The sequence below is a fragment of the Arachis ipaensis genome, chromosome B4 (genome assembly GCF_059453495.1).
Source record: "Arachis ipaensis isolate K30076 ecotype BB chromosome B4, ASM5945349v1, whole genome shotgun sequence".
Lineage (NCBI taxonomy): Eukaryota > Viridiplantae > Streptophyta > Magnoliopsida > Fabales > Fabaceae > Arachis > Arachis ipaensis.
This window is the reverse complement of record NC_142439.1, coordinates 116451432-116477008: the sequence shown is the minus strand read 5'-3', so window position 1 is coordinate 116477008 and position 25577 is coordinate 116451432. Positions and strand designations below refer to the sequence as shown.

The 25577-nt window shown below is 39.8% G+C and overlaps 1 non-coding gene and 1 pseudogene across 1 annotated transcript; both read right to left on the bottom strand.

Annotated features, from left to right (window-relative positions):
- Positions 1–14187: 14187 nt before the first annotated feature.
- LOC148568895 (small nucleolar RNA R71) lies at positions 14188–14295 on the bottom strand. The gene has a single exon (XR_015882688.1). It is a non-coding gene; the product is annotated as a small nucleolar RNA R71 (small nucleolar RNA).
- A 6732-nt stretch (positions 14296–21027) lies between these two features.
- On the bottom strand, positions 21028–23798 carry LOC107636930 (protein FAR1-RELATED SEQUENCE 5-like; annotated as a pseudogene).
- Between the last annotated feature and the right edge of the window lie 1779 nt (positions 23799–25577).

Genomic DNA, 25577 nt, shown 5'->3' with positions numbered 1-25577 from the left:
TTTGGAGTTCCTTTCGACTTATGTACGCCTCTTGGTGTTTTCCCTGATAGTTGATGCTTTTTAGGGTTTTGAAAGTTGTATTTGCCTCAGTTTGCGTCACCATTTTTGGAGTTTTGGGATAATGAAACTGTTTGATTCTTTGGGAAAGGATTGCACCTTTAGGTGATTTTGATCTGTTTGATGTTGATAGCTTCCTTAGTAGTTTTGTTGAAAGATGGCTTCTTTTGATGGCTTTTTGAATTTTGTGGCTTTCTTCTCGGAGTGTCGCTTTTGTTAAAAAGGGGTTATTTTCTTGTTAAGAGGTGTAGAGATGTAGGCTTGTAGATTTTCCTAAGTCCTTGTTCCATAATTGCCTCCAAAGGATGCCCTTGGATCTTTGGTGTGGGTCTTGGGATGTCCTTTTTGCTGTTTGTGTTGTTCTTAGCCATATTGTTCGAGCTAATTTCTTTGTTATGGTCGAGCTGTTTATTTAGTAATTCCTCTCTTTTTACTTTGCTGTAGGATTAGTTGACCATGTCTTCCTCTCGTAAAATATTGTTGAGACCTCCTCCAAAGTCCCCGAGGGCATGTCCGATTGGATGGACTCCCTTGTTCTGATGTGTGTTTCAATTGTTGATCCTGAGTATCTTGTGGAACTTAGAAAACGTCACCGTATCTGTAACCATAGAGACCAGGAGAAAGATTATGAGTTGGTAGCGCCGGACTCCGAGGAGAGGGTTTGCTTTCCTTCTCTGACCCAAGGGGAGCGTCCCTTCTTTTATGCCTATGACTATTTTTTCAGCCAGCTGAACATTACCTTTCCCTTTACTTTCTTTGAGACTGACTTGTTATGATCGTGTAATGTGGCCTCGTCTCAGCTCCATCCGAATTCCTGGGGCTTCATCAAGATCTTTCAGTTGCTTTGCCAAGAGTTGGATGTCACACCTTCTCAAACTCTCTTTCTGTATCTTTTTGTCTTGACTAAGCTCGGGACTACCAAAAAGAAAGCTTCTTGGGTTTCTTTCAGGTCTGCCCAAGGGCACAAAGTGTTTTCTATGTATGATGAGTCTTTTAGGGATTTTAAGAATTACTTCTTCAAGGTCCGAGCTATCGAGGGAGCTCGGCCTTTTTTCTTGGAATCAAATAGTGAACCTGCCTTCCCTTTATGTTGGCAAAAGAATGTTGTAGTATCTAGATATACGTGGGAGATGCTTGATGAGGTTGAGCAAGATTTTGTGACTTTGTTGGAGGGGATTTGGGGACAACCTCCTTATCTCGATACAAAGAGATTTTTAGGAGACCCTTCTCTTGTCCGAGCCGAGCTGGGTAGTGGTCGACTTCTTTTGACTTACTTGTTGCTTGTTTTCTATTTCTTCCAGCATTGTAACTTTGTTTTGTTTGTATTTTTCAGAAATGGTTAAAAATAATGACTCCATGAGGGCCTTTAAAAAGGCGAGGAAGGCTACAGCTGCCCAGAACGTCTCGGCCAAGGTGGCTGGGGAAGGATCTTCTCATGTTCTACCAAAGCCATCAGTACCAAGCTCTCCTGGACCGAGGAGGATGATTCCTATCCCTCGGGTCCATGTGCTCGATCCTCCCCAAGCTTTTGCTGCTGTTTCTTCTCTTACGGCCATTCCTCCTTCCAAAAGACCTCGAACTGTTGAGCCCTTCAATATAGATGCTCCTGATTTCGACGCTGTTGGGTTTGTCGACCAGCAGATCGGTCCCTATGGTGTCATTCCTACTAACGATGTTTCTCTTCTTCGTCATTTGGATTTTATAACTCGGAGCAGCATCAAGATGGCACATATGGGGGCAGCTCTGTATCGAACCGCCCAAGATCTTCCTATCCATGCGACGAAAGCCTTTATGGAGGAGGCCAAATCAGAGTTTGACCGGATTAAGGGTTTGAAAGAGGAGCTCGAGGTGAAAGTGACCAGGTTGGAGAAGGAGTTGGAGGGTGAAAAGTCTAGAGCTATTGCTTTGGCGGCCTCTGCAAAGTTGGCTGAGGATACGGCGTTGAAGCATAAGGAGAGCTATGTCACCACTTATAGGGAGATGATGGATCTCAGGGAGAGTTTGGAGTCTGTTCGAGCTGATTATGCCGAGCTCCAAGGTCATCTTGTAGCCAGTGTTAATGCTGCTTATGAGAATTTGAAGGAGCAGGTTCGAGTTCTTGCGCCCGAGCTCGACCTTACTCTGTTCAGCTTGGACAACATTGTGAAGGATGGTAAAATTGTCCCTGATGACCCTGATGATGAAGATGATGTCGAGCCTCCTCCTGTGCCTGCCACCAAAGTCTCCGTTGCACCTACTTCTTCAACTCCTGCAGCTGAGGTTGGTCGTCCCGAGTCAGATCCTGATTGTTAGGTCCTGAACCGGGATGATGGGACGGTAGATGCAGTGCCTCTTCAGACTCGTCCTCCTTCACGTCGTGATACTGCAACTGGGAACTCTTTGGATCCTCTATGATTATTTTGGATGTTTTGTATATAGCCTGACCTGTGGGCTTTGAACTCTTTTTATTTTGTAGTTGATGCTCTTATCTTCTGGATACTTTTAGTTGCTTTTTCAGCAACTTTTATTTTGAAAAAACAAAGGTAGTTTTTTAAGCCTTCTGGGGTCGACTTCAGGTGGCCTTTTTATAGCAACCTTATTTCTCTTTGAGATATGCTTTTCTACATTTTTCTGAAAATTTAGGGAATCTTGAGAGTGTTGGAGCCTTGTTGTCCAATCTCTTTTGATTGCCTTTTGTGTTTTGTTTTCTGTTTGGGTTGAAGCTAGCTTTGTGCAACTAGTCTTCTTTGCCTTCTCTGATATGGTGTCGGTAATTTGATTTTTGTGAAGTCATGGCTTTCTGGGTCCGACTTGGGTCCCTTATAGCGCCTGCCTTCTATTGTCCGACTTCTTGGATTATAACTTTTGGTAGCTTTGCTGAGTCGACTTTGATCTTTTCTGAGTTATTTCTAGTAATCCATTTCTCTTGAACATTGGTCAGGTCTCTTTTATGGATTACTTTTTCATAACTTCTTGGCTTGGGCCGGCTTCATCATGTCGGTCCCTTCTAAGTTATTTCTAGTAATCCTCTTTTTGGACCTTTGTCAGGTCTCTTTTAGGGATTACTTTTTATAACTTTTCGTTTTTGGGCCGACTTCATCACGTCGGTCCCTTCTAAGTTATTTCTAGTAATCCTCTTTTTGGACCTTTGTCAGGTCTCTTTTAGGAATTTACTTTTTATAACTTTTGGTTTTTGTGGTCGACTGGTCCGACTTCTTCTACGTCGGCTGGTCTTTAAGTTATTTTTAGCGACCTATTTTTATTAAGACCTCGTCAGGTCCTTTCTATGGATCACTTTCGATAACTTCTTGCATTATTCTGTTTTGGTCGCCTTTTCATCTTTGCCGTTTTCATAAAAATTGGGTTTGATCCCCGTTGGTCGACCTTTTGATGAATTTGATTTTCATCTTTGTTGGCCTTTACCGTGATCGTGCAGTAAATTTGATTTTCAATTCCTACCGATCTGTAGCTTTATAATCGGGCGATGAATTTTTTTGCATTTCAGCTTAATGCGTCTTGATAAGGGATTTGTAGAAAATCTGAAAAACTTTATTCAAAATAGGAAATATGCAAATATATACATGTGGGAGTTTTACTCCTCTAAGTTAGGTATTTTACGAATCTTGGCTCGGTGCCTCATTAAAAAATCTTTTCAGGAAAAAGAGTGCACCTTATCCTAAGATCCTTATTACCTCTAACTATAATACCTTCGTAGGTTGCAAGCGTGCCATGACCTGGGAAGCTCTTGCCCTTCAATTTCGGACAGTCTGTAGTAGCCCTTTCCAAGTACTTCTATGACTCGATAGGGTCCTTTACAGTTTGCTGCCAGCTTTCCTTCTCCAGGTCGAGTTGTTCCGATATCATTTCGGATTAGGATAAGGTCATTCTCGGCAAAACCTCGCGGCACTACCTTTTGATTGTATCTTGAAGCCATTCGTCGTTTTAATGCCTCTTCCCTGATCCGAGCTTTTTCTTGGATTTCTGGAAGTAGGTCGAGTTCTTCCCTTTGAAGTTGGGAGTTGGCCTCTTCATTGTAGTGGATCACTCTGGGCGATCCTTCTTCGACCTCCACTGGAATCATTGCCTCCATTCCGTAAGGTAACTGGAAGGGTGATTCCTTTGTGGTGGAGTGTGGAGTTGTCCGATATATCCATAGGACTTGTGGGAGCTCTTCGGCCCAGGCTTCTTTTGCAACCTGTAATCTCCATTTTAGCCCGGCTAATATGACTTTGTGGCAGCCTCTGCTTGTCCATTGGCCTGGGGGTGTTCTACGGATGTGAATTGGTGTTTTATATTTAGATCAGCTACCAACTTTTTAAAGCATGCGTCTGTAAATTGAGTGCCATTGTCTGTGGTTATAGAGTATGGAATCCTAAACCTTGTGACAATGTTTCTATATAGGAATTTTTGACTTCTTTGAGCAGTGGCGTTACCTAGGGGTTCTACCTCGATCTATTTTGTGAAATAGTCTACCCCTACTATGAGGAATTTGACTTGTCCTAATCCTTGAGGGAAGGGTCCGAGAAGATTGAGCTCCCATTTTGCGAATGGCCAGGGTGAGGTTATGCTGATGAGCTCCTCTGGCGGGGCGATGTGAAAGTTGGTATGTTTCTGACATGGTGGACATGTCTTCACGAATTCTGTTGCTTCTTTTTGTAAAGTCGGCCAATAGAATCCTGCTCGGAGTACTTTTTGGTAAGTGTCTGTGCTCTGAGATGGTTGCCACAAATACCACTGTGTACTTCTTCTAAGACTTCTTTTGTGTTAGAAGTCGGCACGTATTTTAATAGTAGTGTTGAAATCCCTCTCTTTTATAGAGTACTATTTATGATGGTGTAGTATTGTGCTTCCCGTTTTAACCTTTTTGCCTCCTTCTTATCTGTAGGGAGTGTTTCTATTTTGAGGTAATTAATTATGGGAGCCATCCATCCTTGATCCAGACCTGTTATGGCTAGGACCTTTTCTTCTTTCGAGATTGACGGGTTCTGCAGCATTTCTTGGATGAGACTTCTATTGTTGCCCCCTGGTTTGGTGCTGGCTAATTTTGAGAGTGCATCAGCTCGAGCATTCTATTCTCGGGGTATGTGGCGGACCTCATATTCCCCGAGTTGTCTGAGCTGTTCCTTGGTCTTGTCCAAGTACTTTTTCATGGTGGGATCCTTGACTTGATAATTCCCCGCTATTTATGAAGTGACTACCTGTGAGTCGCTGAAGATGATAAGCTTTTGAGCTCCAACCTCTTTAGCCAGCTTCAAACCAGCTAGTAGTGCCTCATACTCAGCTTGGTTGTTTGAGGCAGGAAACCCGAATTTGAGGGAAAGTTTGATCTGGGTTCCCTGGTCGCTTTCAATTATCACACCCGCGCAACTTTCGATTTTGTTTGAGGAACCGTCTACATAGAGATTCCATTCTGTAGGGATTTTTGGGGTGTCTGTAAATTCTGCAATGAAGTCGGCCAAATATTGCGATTTGATGGCTGTCCGAGCTTCATATTGAAGGTCGAATTCAGACAACTCGACTGCCCATTGTAAGATTCTTCCTGCTAAATCTGTTTTTTATAGAATGCCTTTTATGGGCTGGTTGGTCCAAACCCTGATAACGTGGGCTTGGAAATATGGACGAAGTTGTCGAGATGTTAATATGAGAGCATAGGCGAATTTTTCTATTTTTTGGTAGTTCAGTTCGGATCCTTGCAGTGCTTTGCTGATGAAGTATATAGGTTGTTGCCCACTGTCGTCTTCTCGGACCAATGCTGAGGCTACTGCCCAACTTCCTACTGCGAGGTACAATATAAGTGGTTCTCCTTCTCGTGGCCGAGTTAGGATAGGTGGTTGTCCCAGGAACCTTTTGAAATCTTAGAAGGCCTGCTCGCACTCCGTTGTCCATTCGAACCTCTTTCCCTTCCTTAGAGTGGCGTAGAAGGGTAGAGATCTTATTGCCGATCTGGCTAGAAATCTGGACAAGGCTGCCAATCTTCCATTGAGTTGTTGTACCTCTTTGACGCAAGTCGGGTTTTTCATATTGAGTATGGCCCGGCATTTATCTGGATTCGCCTCGATTCCTCTTTGCGTGAGCATAAAACCCAAGAATTTGCCAGCTTCTACTGCGAAGGTGCATTTTGTAGGGTTAAGTCGCATGCCATGCCTTCTTATAGTGTTGAATACCTGGGTGAAGTCGGACAGTAGCGTCTCTTCACTTTGTGTCTTTATTAACATGTCGTCCACGTAGACTTCCATGATTTTCCCGATGTGGTCTGCAAAGACCTTATTCATTAATCTTTGATAAGTGGCTCCTGCATTTTTGAGTCCGAAAGGCATGACGATGTAGCAGTAGTTTGCTTTTGGGGTTAAGAATGAAGTTTTTTCTTGATCGGGTGGGTACATCGGGATTTGGTTGTATCCCAAATAGGTGTCCATAAACGAGAGGTATTTGTATCCGGAGGAGGCATCCACCAGAGCGTCGATACTTGGGAGTGGATAAGGATCCTTTGGGCATGCTTTGTTGAGATCAGTGTAGTCGGTGCACATCTGCCACTTCCCATTTGATTTTTTCACCAAGACGACGTTAGCTAGCCATAGTGGGTACTTAACTTCTCTTATGAATCATGCCTCCAGTAAAGCTTGTACCTGCTCTTCCACAGCTTGGGATCATTCTGGTCCGAGCTTTCTACGTCTTTGCTGTACTGGCCGAGATCCTGGGTAAATTGCCAGTTTGTGGCACATTAATTTAGGCTCTATGCCCGGCATGTCTGCGGCCTTCCATGCAAAGAGGTCGACATTGTCTCGTAAGAACTGTACGAGCGATTCTTTTATGTCTCCTTTTAGGATTGTACCAATATTGGTGGTTTTGTCTGGGACATCTCCGATCTGGACTTTTTCTATTTCGCCGTCGGGTTGTGGACGAAGTTCTTCCCGTCCTCGAACTCCCCCGAGTTCGATGGTGTGGAATTCCTCTCCTCTTCCTCTAAGGTTTAGACTTTCATTGTAATAGCGGCGCGCCGTCTTCTGATCTACTTTTATCGTAGCTATTCCTTCTGTAGTTGGGAACTTCATGCACAGGTGTGGGGTCGAGACTACTGCACCGAGCTGATTTAACGTTGTCCGACCTATTAGGGCATTGTAGGCTAAACTCACGTCGACCACGATGTAGTCTATATTGAGTGTCCCTGACCGGTTTCCTTTTCCAAAGGTTGTGTGTAGTGAGATGTATCCAAGTGGTTGGATTGGAGTGTCTCCCAGCCCAAACAGGCTGTTTGGGTACGCTCTGAGTTCTTTTTCTTCCAGGCCAAGTTTATCGAAGGCAGTTTTGAACAAGATGTCGGCCGAGCTTCCTTGGTCTATCAATGTGCGGTGGAGATTTATGTTGGCCAATATGATAGTGATGACCATGGGATCGTTATGTCCCGAGATGATGCCGGATGCGTCCTCTTTAGTAAAAGTGATTGTGGGGATGTCAGGTGCTTCCTCAGCTCCCTCGATATGATATATATCTTTAAGATGTCTTTTGCGAGATGATTTGGAGATCCCTCCTCCCGCAAATCCTCCGTGTATTATGTGGACATGTCTCTCAGGTGTACGAGGTGGTCGTTCAGTCTGTCTGACATCTTCGTCCCTTCTTCTTTTTCTTGGTTCATCTGCTTGGCTGGCTAAGTACCGATCTAATTTTCCCTCTCTTACCAGTTTTTCTATGACATTTTTTAAGTCGAAATATTCGTTGGTAGAATGTTCATAGATTCGATGGTATTCACAATATTCAGCCCGATTTTCTCCTTCTTTTTTTTGAGTGGTTGAGTTGGGGGTATCTTTTCAATATGGCATACTTCTCGGTAGACATCTACAAGATATACCCGAAGAGGGGTGTAATTGTGGTATTTCTTGATCTTTTCTCCGTGCTGATCTTCTTTTTTCTTGGATTCTTTATCCTTTTCTCGGGAGGAGTAGGAGAATCCAGATTTTGAGGTCTCTCCTAGTCAAGAGTTTTCCTCCATGTTGATGTACTTCTTTGCTCGTTCTTGCACTTCGTTCAGAGATGTGGGATGTTTTTTCGATATAGAGTGGCTAAAAGGTCCCTCTTGCAAGGCATTGATGAGACCCATAATGGCGGCCTCTGTTGGTAGACTTTGTATGTCCAAACATGCTTTGTTGAATCTTTCCATGTAGCTGCGAAGACTTTCCCGATCTCCTTGCTTGATTCCTAATAGACTTGGGGCATGCTTAGTTTTGTCTTTTTGGATGAAGAATCTGGCCAGAAACTTCTTGGCTAAGTCGTCGAAGCTTGATATGGACCTAGGGGCAGATTGTCGAACCATTTAATTGCTGTCTTTGTTAAAGTAGTCGGGAAGGCTTTGCAGTAGACTGCATCTGAGGCGTCGGTAAGGTACATTCTACTTCTGAAATTGCTGAGATGATGGCTGGGATCTACTTTGCCATCGTATAAAGTCATGTCAGAAAGTTTGAAGTCCTTTGGGATTTTGGTCCTCATGATCTCTTTGGTGAATGGGTCTTGGTCCTTACGGGAGCTATCTTCGTGACCGGATCGAGTAGTTTTGGTCTTGAGATCTGCTTCGAGTTTGTCCTCTAACTCGTGGCATCGCCTAACTTCCCTTCGTAGGTCTCTCTCAGCTTCTCGTTGATGCTCCACCTCTTTTTCGATTTGTTTTAGGCGGTCTTGAAGTGCCTTCATAGCTTCCGCGTTTCGCGAATTCTTGTCTTTGTTAGGTTGAGGAGTATTTTTTGGTGTAGTATCCGCGTTTTTGTGCGGCGTTCTATCATCTAGATCAGAGTTGTGGTCATTGTCAAGGTTGTCCGCCATAATGATGGGATGACTTCCAGGTTTCCCGGCAACGGTGCCAATGTTCCGAGGGTTACCTGAAACTTTAGGTCGATCTCAGACGAGATCTTCTTTGCTAGTTGGAGATGACATGTCCGGCTGGTGAATGGCGGTCGGAGTAGTCGTGTCTGACTTGTTAGACTAGTTATGCTTCTGATCCTTTGTCACCGGAGGGTGGTGGTACCTGCAAGGGACTCCGATGCTTAAGTTAGCAAAGGTATTAAGCAGGTTTTTAGTAGAATCAGAGTATGAGTTATACCTGGGTGCTCCAGTGTATTTATAATGGTGAGGAGTGACCTTCTTGGAAATAAGATAGTTATCTTATCTTATCCTATCATATCCTTGAGTGAGGTCATCTTATCTTCAAGGGAACTGCCCTTATCTCTGTAGGCTTGGACTGCCTTTGGATTTGGGTCGTGTTCCTCTGTTTGGGCCCTACTTGGACTTTTCCTGGCGATTTGGCCGAGCTCTTTGAGTGAGGTCGGATAATCCTGACCTGAAGAGGTTGGTTGACTTGTCGTCTGATCATCCCGGGTCGGACAGTTCGACCCAGGATATGAATAGTTTCAAAGTTCAAATTTCAAGAACCAGAGGTGCCCCAACAAGATGCTCAAGCGTAAGTATCATAAATCAATTACCTAACCCATGATATAATTTAGGATGATACATACTATGTAAGTTAAATGCTTAAATTTAATTCTTTGATGGAGGAGGCATTAATTTGTTGTAAAAAATAATGAAACTCTTGTTTTTTAAGCAATGACTGTGTTGTATGGGTTGCACAATGGCAGACACTCTGTCATCTATGGCGGTGTGGTGCCATACCGGTATGATCACATGTCCAATTTGCATTATATGCTACAATTTTTTTGTTTTTGTAACATCTATCTCAATTTAATGATGGAGGTATACGGATTCAATATTAGGTGGTCAACGATTACAGTAGAGTAAGGATGGCCATAAACTTGGTGTATGGACCTCACAATCCAAGGAGAGAAGACATTCAAAGACTTGCTATTGAAAATTGGAATAAGATGCCAAAGAATGTCACTCAGTCTTAGGATGTAATCTTTCAAAGTCCATGTTAAAAACCGTATAATTTCTAAAATTTTGGAAATATAATTATCCATATTGCCTTGTGTTTTTTCACTGCTAACCCCTATAATGGGAGAATTTTTATGCCCAGAAGTGATGATGACATGATTAGTATATCTAAATCTAACTGGGTTCTTCATTCTAATAATTCTGGTCTCATAGGCATGAGTGGTTTGTCTTTCAAAATTACCTTTACACAAGATGGTTCAAATAAAAACTAGTTCAAATACCTCCTATAAATACTTGATAGAATATTCAGATTAAGATGTACATTTGGATTGGTTTCTTTACTTTATTTTCATAAGTACTTTTTCATTACAAAAATGCTTTTGCAATTGGATTGGTTCGTTCAATATTTTTCAGCAAAAAATTTACTAGGAAAATCATGTTGGATTTGAATATACAACTTAAAAAAGGCATTGATGAAGATAATTTGATAGAGTTTACAAGTCATGAACTCAAGGTATTATTGATGAGCGGATAATTTATACGCTTTTTGGCATTGTTTTTAGTATGTTTTTAATATATTTTAGTTAGTTTTTATTATGTTTATATTAGTTTTTAAATAAAAATCACTTTTCTGGACTTTACTATGAGTTTGTGTATTTTTCTGTGATTTCAGGTATTTTCTGGCTGAAATTGAGAGACCTGAGCAAAAATCTGATTCAGAGGCTGAAAAAGGACTGCAGATGCTGTTGGATTCTGACCTCCCTGCACTCAAAGTGGATTTTCTGGAGCTACAAAAGCCCAATTGGCGCGATCTCAATTGCGTTGGAAAGTAGACATTCTGGGCTTTCCAGCAATATATAATAGTCCATACTTTCCCCGAGATTTGATGGCCCAAACAGGCGTTCCAAGTCAGCTTAAGAATTCTGGCGTTTAACTCCAAAACTGGCACAAAAGCTGGAGTTAAACGCCCAAACTGGCACAAAAGCTGGCGTTTAACTCCAAGAAAAGTCTCTACACATGAAAGCTTCAATGCTCAGCCTAAGCACACACCAAGTGGGCTCGGAAGAAGATTTCTGCATTAATTACCTATTTCTGTAACCCCAGGCTACTAGTTTTCTATAAATAGGACCTTTTGCTATTGTATTTTAATCTTTTACTCATACTTGGATAGACCTTTTCACGTTTGGGGCCTGGCCTCACGGCTATGCCTAGACCTTGTTCTTATGTATTTTCAACGGTAGAGTTTCTACACACCATAGATTAAGGTTGGAGCTCTGCTGTTCTTCAAGAATTAATACAAAGTACTATTGTTTTTCTATTCAACTCAAGTCTATTTCTTCTCCAAGATATTCATTCGTTCTTCAACTTGATGGATGTGATGATCCGTGAAACTCATCATCATTCTCACCTATGAACATGTGCCTGACAACCACCTCTGTTCTACTAGCAATGGCTTGAATGCGTATCTCTTGGGTTTCTAATCTAAGATTGGAACCTTCGTGGTATAGGCTAGAATTATTGACAGCCATTCCTGAGATCTGAAACATCTAAACCTTGTCTGTGGTATTCTGAGTAGGATCTGGGAAGGGATAATTGTGACGAGCTTCAAACTCGCGATTGTGGGGCGTGTGACAGACGCAAAAGGATCAATTGATCCTATTCCGACATGATCGAGAACCGACAGATGATTAGCCGTGCGGTGATAGCGCATTTGGAACGTTTTCACTGAGAGGACGGGAAGTAGCTATTGACAACGGTGATGCTCAACATAAAGCTTGCCATGGAAAGGAGTATGAATGATTGGAAGAAAGGCAATAGGAAAGCAGAGGTTCAGGAGGAACAAAGCATCTTCATACGCTTATCTGAAGTTCCAACCAAAGAATTACATAAGTATCTCTATCTTTATTTTATGTTTTATTTATCTTTTAATTATCAATTCTCCATCACCATCTGAATCCGCATGACTGAGATTTACAAGATGACTATAGCTTGCTTCAAGCCGACAGTCTCCGTGGGATCGACCCTTACTCACGTAAGGTATTACTTGGACGACCCAATGCACTTGCTGGTTAGTTGTGCGGAATTGTGACAAAGTGTGATTCACGTTTAAGAGCTCCAAGTCCTTTGGCGCCATTGTTGATGATCACAATTTCGTCCACCAAGTTTTTGGCGCTGTTGTCGGGGATTGTTCGAGTTTGGACAACTGACGGTTCATCTTGTTGCTTAGATTAGGTACTTTTTAGAATTTTTAAGAATGAATTCTAGAGTTTCAAGGTGATGTTCTTAGCATCACAAAAGCTGATTGATTCTCATCAATTTAGCTGCTGAATGTAATGTCCTGCTGAAGCTTGGCCAAACATGTCTAATCTTTTTAGACTGAAGCTTTAGACTAACATTGCATGATTCCTGGAATTCTCATTAAAAGTTTTGAATCCCTTTATTTTCTTCTCCTTATAAGTTTCGAAAATCACAAAAAAATTTATAAAATTATAAAAATTAAAAAAATATTTTATGTTTCTTGTTTGAGTCTAGTATCAATTTTTAAGTTTGGTGTCAATTGCATTCTTCTTGCATTTTTCGAAAACATGCAATATGTTCTTCATTGATCTTCAAGTTGTTCTTGATGATTTCAGTGCTCTGATCTTTAAATTCTCTTGTTTTGTGTGTTTTGTTGTTTCTCATATGCATTCTCAATTTCTTAGTGTCTCTTATATGAAAATTTTTAAGTTCGGTGTCCTGCATGCATTGTTTATTTGATCTTAGTTGCAATTTTTATTGTTTCTCATCATTAAAAATTCAAAAATATTTTTAAAATTGTGTCTTTTCAAGTCAATAATATAGAGAATTGAAGATTCAGAACATTCAGCAGAGGAATCAAACAGAAAAAGCTGGGCGTTCAAAACGCCCAGTGAAGAAGGAAAACTGGCATTTAAACATCAGCCAGGGTACCTGGCTGGGCGTTTAACGCCCAAAAAGGTAGGATTTTGGGCGTTAAATGCCAGAATGGATGCCATTCTGGGTGTTTAACGCCAGGATGACACTAAAGGAAAGATTTTGTTTTTAATTTAGATTTTTTTCAAATTTTCATAATTTTTCAAAATCAAATCTTTTTCAAATCATATCTTTTCAATCATATCCTTTCAAAATCAATTTCTTTCAATTTTTTATTATTTTCGAAAATCCTTGTTATAATTAATGATTTACTTCAAAATTTTCAAGTTGTTACTTGCCTATTAAGAAAGGATCAAACTTTAAATTTTAGAATCATATCTTTTTATTTCTTGTTAGTCAAGTAATCAACTTTAATTTTAAAAACTTTCTTTTTCTAGTTTGATTTTCAATCATATCTTCTCAATCATATCTTTTCAATCACATCTTTTCAAAATTAATTTTCAATCATATCTTTTTAATTTCTAATTTCAAAATCTTTTTCAAAATCACTTAATTTCTTTCCCAATTCTAGTTTTCGAAAATCATCAATCAAATTTTCAAAATTTCTTTTAATTATTTCAAAATCTTTTACTTTATTTTCGAAAATTCTTCCCCTCTTCTCACATCCTTCTATTTAAAGGATTAACACTCTTCCTCAAGGTGCAATTTGAACTCCCTCATTCTTTATATGTTCGAATTCTCTTCTATCTACCTCCTCCTTCTATTCTTCTTTTCCTCTGACACCTCAAGGAATCTCTATACTGTGACATAGAGGATTTCCTACTTTCTTGTTCTCTTCTCTTTCATATGAGCAGGAACAAAGATAAAGGCATACTTGTTCAAGCTGATCCTGAACCTGAAAGGACCTTGAAGAGAAAGCTAAGAGAAGCTAAAGAACAGCTCTCTTTAGAGGGCCTAACAGAGCTTTTCAAGGAAGAAGAAACCATGGCAGCCAAAAACAACAATGCCAACAATGCAAGGAGGGTGCTTGGTGACTTTACTGCACCTACTCCCGACTTCTATGGGATAAGCATCTCAATCCCTGCCATTGGAGCAAACAACTTTGAGCTTAAGCCTCAATTAGTTTCTCTAATGCAACAGAATTGCAAGTTTCATGGACTTCCATTGGAAGATCCTCATCAGTTCTTAGCTGAATTCTTGCAAATTTGTGACACTGTCAAGACCAATAGGGTTGACCCTGAAGTCTACAGACTTATGCTTTTTCCTTTTGCTGTAAGAGACAGAGCTAGGACATGGTTGGATTCACAACCTAAAGAAAGCCTGAACTCTTGGGAAAAGCTAGTCAATGCCTTCTTGGCAAAGTTCTTTCCACCTCAAAAATTGAGCAAGCTTAGAGTGGAAGTCCAAACCTTTAGACAAAAGGAAGGAGAATCCCTCTATGAAGCTTGGAAAAGATACAAGCAATTGATCAGAAGATGTCCTTCTAACATGCTTTCTGAATGGAGCATCATAGGTATTTTCTATGATGGTCTGTCTGAACTATCCAAGATGTCATTGGATAGCTCTACTGGAGGATCTCTTCATCTGAAGAAGACGCCTGCAGAAGCTCAGAAACTCATTGAAATGGTTGCAAATAACCAATTCATGTACACTTCTGAAAGGAATCTTGTGAATAATGGGATAGCTCAGAAAAAAGGAGTTTTTGAGATTGATACTCTGAATGCCATATTGGCTCAGAATAAAATATTGACCCAACAAGTCAATATGATTTCTCAGAGTATGTCTGGAATGCAAGCAGCAACAGGCAGTACTAAGGAAGCTTCCTCTAAAGAAGAAGCTTATGATCCTGAGAACCCAGCAATGGAAGAGGTGAATTACATGGGAGAACCCTATGGAAACACCTATAATCCTTCATGGAGAAATCATCCAAATCTCTCATGGAAGGATCAACAGAGACCTCAACAAGGTTTCAACAACAATAATGGTGGAAGAAACAGGTTTAGCAATAGCAAGCCTTTTTCATCATCTTCTCAGCAACAGACAGAGAACTCTAAGCAAAGCCACTCTGACTTAGCAACCATTGTCTCTGATCTAATTAAAACCACTCAAAGTTTTATGACTGAAACAAGGTCCTCCATTAGAAATTTGGAGGCACAAGTGGGTCATCTGAGTAAGAAAATTACTGAACTCCCTCCTAGTACTCTCCCAAGCAATACAGAAGAAAATCCAAAAAGGGAGTGCAAGGCCATAAACACGTCTCACATGGCTGAACCTGGAGAGGAAGAAGAGGCAGTGATCTCCACTAAGGAAGACCTCAATGGACGTCCACTGACCTCCATGGAGTTCCCTGATGAGGAACCATAGGAATCTGAGGCTCACACTGAGACTATAGAAATTCCATTGAATTTACTTCTGCCATTCATGAGCTCTGATGAGTATTCTTCCGCTGAAGAGAATGAAGATGTTACTGAAGAGCAAGTTGCTAAGTACCTTGGAGCAATCATGAAGCTAAATGCCAAGTTGTTTGGTAATGAGACTTGGGAGGATGAACCTCCATTGCTCATCAAAAAACTGGATGACTTGACTAGGCAGAAATTACCTCTAAAGAGACAAGACCCTGGAAAATTCTCCATCCCTTGTACCATAGGCACCATGACCTTTGAGCAGGCTCTGTGTGACCTGGGATCAAGTATAAACCTTATGCCTCTCTCTGTAATGGAGAAGCTAGGGATCATTAAGGTACAAGCTACAAGAATCTCACTGGAGATGGTAGACAATTCAAAGAAATAGGCTTATGGACTTGTAGAGGATGTCTTGGTAAAGGTTGAAGACCATTACATCACTGCTGATTTCATAATCCTAGAGACTGGGAAGTGTATGGATGAATCAATCATCCTTGGCAGACCCTTCCTAGCCACAGAAAAAACTGTGATTAATGTTGACAGAGGAGAATTGATCATTCAAGTGAATGAAGACTCCCTTGTGTTTAAAGCTCAAGGATATCCCTCTGTCACCATGGAGAGGAAGCATGAAGAGCTTCTCTCAATACAGAGTCAAACAGAGCCCCCACAGTCAAACTCTAAGTTTGGTGTTGGGAGGTTCCAACATTGCTCTGAACATCTGTGAGGCTCCATGAGAGCCCACTGTCAAGCTATTGACATTAAAGAAGCGCTTGTTAGGAGGCAACCCAATCTTTAATTATCTATGTTAAATTTCTATTTTCTTTTGTTATTTTATGTTTTCTATAGGTTGATGATCATGTGAAGTCACAAAAACAATTGAAAAAGCAAAAACAGAAGGAAAAACAGAATGAAAAATAGAACACCCTGGAGGAGAAACTTATTGGCGTTTAAACGCCAGTAAGGGTAGCAGAATGGGCATTAAACGCCCAGTCTGGCACCATTCTGGGCATTTAACGCCAGAAATGGGCACCAGACTGGCGTTTAATGCCAGGAATGGGCAAGAAGCTGGCGTTAAACGCCTGAAATGGGCAGCAGCCTAGCGTTTAACGCCAGGATTGACAGCAAGGGGCGTTTTACATGCCACATGGTGCAGGGATGAGAAATCCTTGACACCTCAGGATCTGTGGACCCCACAGGATCCCCACCTACCCCACCCCTCTCTCTCTTCTTCACCCATTCACCAATCACCTCAATACCTCTTCCCCAAAAATCCCTCACCTATCAAATCCTACCCTCTTCTCCATAAACCCTTCACCAATCCACATCTATCCATCATAAAACTCCACCTACCTCACCATTCAAATTCAAACCACTTTCCCACCCAAACCCACCCTTAATGGCCGAACCATACCCCCCTCTCCACTCCTATATAAACCCATCTTCACTCCTTCATTTTCACACAACCTAAACACTACTTCTCCCCCTTGGCCGAAACACTAAGCCCCCTCCATCTCCTCTATTTCTTCTTCTTCTACTCTCTTCTTTCTTCTTTTGCTCGAGGGCGAGCAACCTTCTAAGTTTGGTGTGGTAAAAGCTAAAGCTTTTTTGTTTTTCCATAACCATTAATGGCACCAAAGGCCGGAGAAACCTCTAGAAAGAGGAAAGGGAAGGCAAAAGCTTCCACCTCCAAGTCATGGGAGATGGAGAGATTCCTCTCAAAGGTGCATCAAGACCACTTCTGTGAAGTTGTGGCCAAGAAGAAGGTGATCCCCGATGTCCCTTTTAAGCTCAAAAAGGGCGAATATCCGGAGATTCGACATGAGATCCGAAGAAGAGGTTGGGAAGTTCTCACCAACCCCATTCAACAAGTCGGAATCTTAATGGTTCAAGAGTCCTATGCCAATGCATGGATCACTAAGAACCATGATCAAAGTGTGAACCCGGATCCTAAGAATTGGCTTACAATGGTCCGAGGCAAATACTTAGATTTTAGTCCGGAAAATGTAAGGTTGGCATTCAACTTGCCCATGATGCAAGGAGATGCACACCCATACACTAGAAGGGTCAACTTTGATCAAAGGTTGGACCAAGTCCTCATGGACATCTGTGAAAAGGGCGCTCAATGGAAGAGAGATTCAAGAGGGAAGCCGATTCAACTAAGAAGGCATGACCTTAAGCCCGTGGCTAGGGGATGGTTGGAGTTCATCCAACGCTCAATCATTCCCACTAGCAACCGGTCTGAAGTTACTATAAACCGGGCTATCATGATTCATAGCATCATGATTAGAGAGGAAGTAGAAGTTCATGAAGTTATATCCCAATAACTCTACAAGGTGGCAGACAAGTCCTCTACTATGGCAAGGTTAGCCTTCCCTCATCTCATTTGTCACATCTGCAATTCAGCTGGAATTGATATAGAGGAAGACATCCTCATTGATGAGGACAAGCCCATCACTAAGAAAAGGATGGAGCAAATAAGAGATTCCACTCATGGACAAGAGCATGAGGAAACTCCTCATGAAATTCCTGAGATGCCTCAAGGGATGCATTTTCCTCCACAAAACTATTGGGAGCAAATCAACACCTCCCTAGGGGAATTAAGTTCCAACATGGGACAACTAAGGGTGGAACACCAAGAGCATTCTATCCTCCTCTATGAAATTAGAGAAGACCAAAGAACCATGAGAGAGGAGCAACAAAGGCAAGGAAGAGACATTGAGGAGCTCAAGCACTCCATAAGATCTTCAAGAGGAAGAACAAGCCGCCATCACTAAGGTGGATCCGTTCTTTAATTTTCTTGTTCTTTATTTTCCTGTTTTTCGAATTTTTATGCTTATGTTATTTATGTTTGTGTCTTTATTACATGATCATTAGTGTCTAAGTGTCTATGCCTTAAAGCTATGAAAATGAATCCATCACCTTTCTTAAATGAAAAATGTTTTTAATTGAAAAAGAAAAAGAAATGCATGAATTTTAAATTTTAAAACAGTTTAATTATCTTGATGTGGTGGCAATACTATTGTTTTTCTGAATGAATGCTTGAATAGTGCATATTTTTGAATTTGATTGTTTATGAATGTTAAAATTGTTGGCTCTTGAAAGAATGATGGGAAAAGGAGAAATGTTATCTGATGATCTGAAAAATCATAAAATTGATTCTTGAAGCAAGAAAAAGCAGTGAAAAGCTTGCAGAAAAAAAAGGATATATGCAAAAAAAAAAGAGAGAAAAGAAAAAGAAAGAAAAAAGAAAAGCAAGCAGAAAAAGCCAATACCCCTTTAAACCAAAAGGCAAGGGTGATAAAAAGGATCCAAGGCTTTGAGCATCAGTGGATAGGAGGGCCCACAGGAATAAAATCCTGGCCTAAGCGGCTCAACCAAGCTGTCCCTAACCATGTGCTTGTGGCGTGAAGGTGTCAAGTGAAAACTTGAGACTGAGCGGTTAAAGTCAAGGTCCAAAGCAAAAAGAAGAGTGTGCTTAAGAACCCTGGACACCTCTAATTGGGGACTCTAGCAAAGCTGAGTCACAATCTGAAAAGGTTCACCCAGTTATGTGTCTGTGGCATTTATGTATCCGGTGGTAATACTGGAAAACAAAGTGCTTAGGGCCACGGCCAAAACTCATAAAGTAGCTGTGTTCAAGAATCAACATACTTAACTAGGAAAATTAATAACACTATCTGGATTCTAAGTTCCTATAGATGCCAATCATTCTGAACTTCAAGGAATAAAGTGAGATGCCAAAACTGTTCAGAAGCAAAAAGCTAAAAGTTCCGCTCATCTAATTAATACTGATCTTCATAGATGTTTTTGGAATTCATTGTATATTCTCTTCTTTTTTTATCCTATTTGATTTTCAGTTGCTTGGGGACAAGCAACAATTTAAGTTTGGTGTTGTGATGAGCGGATAATTTATACGCTTTTTGGCATTGTTTTTAGTATGTTTTTAATATATTTTAGTTAGTTTTTATTATGTTTTTATTAGTTTTTAAATAAAAATCACTTTTCTGGACTTTACTATGAGTTTGTGTGTTTTTCTGTGATTTCAGGTATTTCCTGGCTGAAATTGAGGGACCTGAGCAAAAATTTGATTCAGAGGCTGAAAAAGGACTGCAGATGCTGTTGGATTCTGACCTTCCTGCACTCAAAGTGAATTTTCTGGAGCTACAAAAGCCCAATTGGCGCGCTCTCAATTGCGTTGGAAAGTAGACATCCTGGGCTTTCCAGCAATATATAATAGTCCATACTTTGCTCGAGATTTGATGGTTCAAACAGGCGTTCCAAGTCAGCTCAAGAATTTTGGCGTTTAACTCCAAAACTAGCACAAAAGCTGGAGTTAAATGCCCAAACTGGCACAAAAGCTGGCGTTTAACTCCAAGAAAAGTCTCTACACATGAAAGCTTCAATGCTCAGCCCAAGCACACACCAAGTGAGCCCGGAAGAAGATTTCTGCATTAATTACCTATTTCTGTAACCCTAGGCTACTAGTTTTCTATAAATAGGACCTTTTGCTATTGTATTTTGATTTTTTACTCATACTTGGATAGACCTTTTCACGTTTGGGGGCTGGCCTCATGGCCATTCCTAGACCTTGTTCTTATGTATTTTCAACGGTAGAGTTTCTACACACCATAGATTAAGGTGTAGAGCTCTGCTGTTCTTCAAGAATTAATACAAAGTACTATTGTTTTTCTATTCAACTCAAGTCTATTTCTTCTCCAAGATATTCATTCGTTCTTCAACTTGATGGATGTGATGATCCGTGACACTCATCATCATTCTCACCTATGAACATGTGCCTGACAACCACCTCTGTTCTACTAGCAATGGCTTGAATGCGTATCTCTTGGGTTTCTAATCTAAGATTGGAACCTTCGTGGTATAGGCTAGAATTATTGGCAGCCATTCCTGAGATCCGAAACGTCTAAACCTTGTCTGTGGTATTCTGAGTAGGATCTGGGAAGGGATGACTGTGACGAGCTTCAAACTCGCGATTGTGGGGCGTGTGACAGACGCAAAAGGATCAATGGATCCTATTCCGACATGATCGAGAACCAACAGATGATTAGCCGTGCGGTGACAGCGCATTTGGAATGTTTTCACTGAGAGGACGGGAAGTAGCCATTGACAACGGTGATGCCCAACATAAAGCTTGCCATGGAAAGGAGTATGAATGATTGGAAGAAGGCAATAGGAAAGCAGAGGTTCAGGAGGAACAAAGCATCTTCATACGCTTATTTGAAGTTCCAACCAAAGAATTACATAAGTATCTCTATCTTTATTTTATGTTTTATTTATCTTTTAATTATCAATTCTCCATCACCATCTAAATCCGCCCGACTGAGATTTACAAGATGACCATAGCTTGCTTCAAGCCGACAGTCTCCGTAGGATCGACCCTTACTCACGTAAGGTATTACTTGGATGACCCAGTGTACTTGCTGGTTAGTTGTGCGGAATTGTGACAAAGTGTGATTCACGTTTAAGAGCTCCAAGTCCTTTGGTGCCATTGTTGATGATCACAATTTCGCATACCAATTATCTTATCGAAGTGGTTGATCTAAACAACTAAATAATAAAATAGAAACTTTGAAGCTTTCTTTACTCAACTACCAGGGAGTGTGTTACTGTTCACAAGAATCTCCAAATCAAATACTTGAACACAACCATCAGAATTCATTGAACCAATACTGTGAGTACTGAGTATAATACATTTAACAAAAATAAATTACCAAAGGACAAAATATATGCACAATTCGCATACTAACAACACTGGAATGGTTCAGCAAGGTAATGTAACATCCCAGAAAAATTAAGTTATTTTTCACTATTGTTTCAAGGTATTCCTAGCTTCCATGGCCTATATAAACATATGAATAGTTATGTCAAAAATCATGAAGAATTATTTTGTAACGGTTAAAACACAAAATACAAATAATTTTCACCTGTAAGAGCCATTGATGCCTAATATTTTGCAGAGTGGTTGGTTGGCCAGGTACTCCACCCTGTGGCGTTGGAAATAAGTTACTAAGAGTTGGATAAAATTGGACCCCTGAAAATGCTCCTATACCCGCCAGATTTGATTGAGAACCCATGAGCTTAGTACTAGATTCTGCAGTACAGTTGCGCCCATTATTCTCACTCCTTGTGGCACCAAGAGGCTCTTTTGCTGCGTATCAAGCATGTCAAATAAATAAAAAACAATTCATTACAACCTAATGTCACATTTCTTAATTTTTACGTCTATAAATAGATGAAATTACACAACCAAAATTTTTAACCATGCTAGGAGAATAAATATGATTAACATACTAATATGAAAATAATTGATCAAACTTTTTTCAACAAACAAAATTTAGCAATCTTTGCATAAATAGTCTCATCTGTGTCTGTACATCGAGAAGGGAAATGGTCATGGCTCCGGTCACCTTCATCAACCAACTTTGGACAATGCCTCTTTGTATGACCCTTCACGAAGCAATTTGAACATGACCTTTTCCTAGTTTCATTCTTCTTGAGTTTGGGTGCACCTTTAGTCTTAGCGACACATGGATCACCAATAAATTCAGCAGCAGGATGCAATACATTAGTAACACCATTTTGCCTTTTAATGTTGCACCTTTTCTCTAGATCTTTGGTCCATCTAGTAACTTCATTCATCGTATCACCAAAAAGTAGAACTTCTTGAGCCGCAAGGAATGACATCCATATTGTGGCAACTAACATAGCACTATATCTCATTAAGAAACCTTTTTCAGCATCATTTGCACTGCTTTCGACTGTTTGATCATTAGTATACTTCTTTGCATCTCGGGTCCATCTTTTTAGAATTAGACTTTCTGGCAATTCATCTATGTCCTCTCGTCTCAGCACACACAACATATGACTACAAGGATACCCTTCATGATCCCAATGACAGCATTCACACTCCAATTTCTTCTCATTGCGATCATATACAACTGTAAATATTTTGACCCTCTTTTGAAAAGCACAAATCTTGTATACCATAGTTGTCGAAAGGGGCTGACTATGTATAATGTCTAAAGAAACCACTTCTTCAATTTGCTTCCTCACTAGTTTGAATATCTCTCTAGTGTAGATGTTTGCAGCACAAAGCTCGAGAGACGGTAAGCCAGTTGTCAAAACAGGATCAGAATTGATTGTCTTGAATTGAGCAACCATCTCATTATTGCGGTAATCTCTTAAAGCCCGCTCAAGATTCTCCACCAACTCTAAAATATTGTGCCTTGAATGAACAAATCTCTTTATGAAGTTTTTAATGCCTTCACATCGTGAAGTAGTTCTAAAACCAGCACAAAATTTATCCTGAAGAAATTCCCTGGCCCAACTTTCTTTGTTTTCATATTGTTTGTCAATCCATGACATGTCACTACCACCAAACTCTTCAACCAATTTTGACCATTCCTCCTCAAATTCATTAACATCCCACTTGGCATAAATGAACTTCTTAAATGATTTGCGTAAACCTAGGTCCTTGATATTCAAAGTAGCATTTTTCTGAAGATGCCATCCGCACAATTTATGGGTTGTATTTGGAAAAATCTCATTAATCACCTCTTTCATAGCCTCGTCTGCATCAGTCACAACAACTTTAGGATGCTTGTTCATCATGACTTCCAAAAAGTTAGCCAGTAGCCACTTATACGTGGATGCCATTTCATTATTAAGTATGGTAAACCCGAATATACATGTTTGCCTGTGATGGTTATTCCCAGAAAAGATTACCAATAGTTTTTTGTACTTATTCTTTTTGTATGTAGCATCAAATGCAAGGACATCACCAAAATATTGATAATCATCTTGGCATATTCCATCAGTCCAAAATAAACTACCTAACCGATCCTCCGCAGTTGAACTATATCATGCCATAGCCGTCGGGTCAACGTCAGCCTTTCCAAACAGGTAGCTTATGGTGGCGTTGGCGTTACCACCTAAAATACATAAGCGTCAACTCCTGTCAAGGTGGTTATCTAAGTCTTTCTTTGTAAAACCAGCTCTGGCATACCCATCGGCTTGCCCAGCCATAAACCCCATCATTTGAGATGTTGACACACCATACATATACATGATGTCAGCTTGTGCCTTGTTTGCATCAGTTAACTACCGATGGTTCGGAATTAGGTGAACCATGCATTGTGGAACTAAGTCATGGTTATGTTCATCGAACAAATTCTTAACCCTCCAAACAGTTGCACTTTTATCAAAGTATAAACACGATTTAGCTTGACAATTAGTTCGTGTCTTAGCCCTTTGTTCCCCTTTTCGTGAAATATTGTCATAGTATTTCTTCTCTCTCAATCCGGCCCTATTACAAAAAAACCTTCGCCTTGAGTAACAACCATCTTTGGTTTTCACAAAATCTCCCTTCCGAATTCCAAAGCCAACACATTTGGCATATCTCACATACACATCATATGCTACCTCAGATATTGGAAATGTATGATTAATAATATCTACAGCGATAACAATTTCACACTGTTTGCAACCACAACATTTACATTTTTCTGTTTCCATCTCTTGGTCCAAGCTACAATCATCGTCATTAGCTGAACTCACTTCTGTCGTTTCCATCTCCATCTGAAAGTTACATAAATAAAGTATATCAATGTGCAATTTAATATCAACGTAAATATCGCATATAATAATATTACTCATTTCACTAAATTAAGACCTAGCCTAATAAATTAGAAGGGACAGTTACTCTTTTTTAGAATAATGATAAAAAAATATAAAAATTGTAATTATATTGTAATAAGTTATATTATGATAAAAAAAATAACGTGGTAGAAAAAAGGAGTGAATAAAGGAAGTTGAATAAAGGACAGTTACTTCATTTTTGTTGGAAGGGAGTGAATAAAGGAGTTGAATGCTAGTGGTTCGTGGATGCTTACCTAATGAAAGATGCAGCAACAGCTATTGAGGAGAACCACATCGTTGAGGGCAAACTGCTACTGGTGACGAGATTTAAACAGTCATTGACAAATTAATGATGAATTTTTGCGAAAAATATTTGTTGTCACTAATTCGTCACTAACTTGCGAGGAATTAGTGACGCACTAACGACAAAATTAATAAGCGATCACAAAATACCCGAATTTGAGAAAAGCGACTGATTAGCGAGAGATTTACGAATAAGTTTGTTTCTCGCAGATTGACTTTTGTAGCTAAAAAAAGAGCGGGGAAAATTTCCTCGCTAATTTGTCACAAATTAATTAGCGAGTGACAATGTTCTAGCAAATCAGTCACTTAGGGGTTCAATCGAATAAAAGTAAAGTAGCGAGTGATATTATTGTCACTATTCGGTCACAATTGTTTGATATACAACTAGCGAGAAACAATTTACACATTATTTCATCGCTAAATAAACTTTGTGCGAAAAGGCAAATTAGTGAGGAACAATGTTACTAGCTAATCCCTCACAAAGACTTGAAATGTATTTTGCGATGGACAATTTCCTAGCTAATTTGTCACCAAATTTTTATTTTTAGCGATCATCTAGTTTCTCGCTAATTTGTCACATAATATTGTAAAATTCAAAATTAGGGTAGCGACAGAAAATAGTCGTTGCTAACTCGTCGTAACGGATAAACCATTCAGTTAGGGAAGTATTCCTTGCAAATTAGTCGCTAAGTGAAAATATGGATATTGAGGGTCTATGACCTAAGTAGCGAGAAATTTGCGACCATTTAACAACTGAAACACTTCATTCGCTGATTTCAACTCGCTGATTAGCGGGCAAAATGCATTTGTCGCTAAGTTGTCGCAATTTTACTTTAGCGAGCAACTTGGCAACTGCAATCTTGTCGCAAAACAAAAGCTATATCCTACCTATTTTGTAGCAAATTACTCGCTAATGTCGTTGGAAATCCGTTGCAGAGTTATAACAAATACAAAGCTAATCGTGAAAATTTTAGAAGTAACTAGTCGTAATTAAGTCACTAATCAAAAGCTTATCTAGTGAGGAATTAGCGACGGCTTAAAAACTGATAGACTTTCCTCGCATATTTCATGTTGCTACTAATTTGTGAGGAAACACGTTAGTCCTTATTCCGTCATTACTTTAACTAGCGGCTCACGTGCTTGTTCAATCGCTTTTCTGAGTTTAAGAAATTAAATTTAAATTTTTATTTTAAAATTATAAATTTAATATTAATAATTAAAAATAAATTATAAAAAAATAAAATACCTTAAGTTATTTAACATGTAAAATGTATAAAATAAATAAATTTAATTTAGAAAATAAGATTAAAAAAATATTTTGTTGTTATTATGTGTAACAAAGTCAATATAAACACTTACTAATATTATATAAAGATTAGTTATGTATAAATATATTAAATTTATTTATTTTCTCAA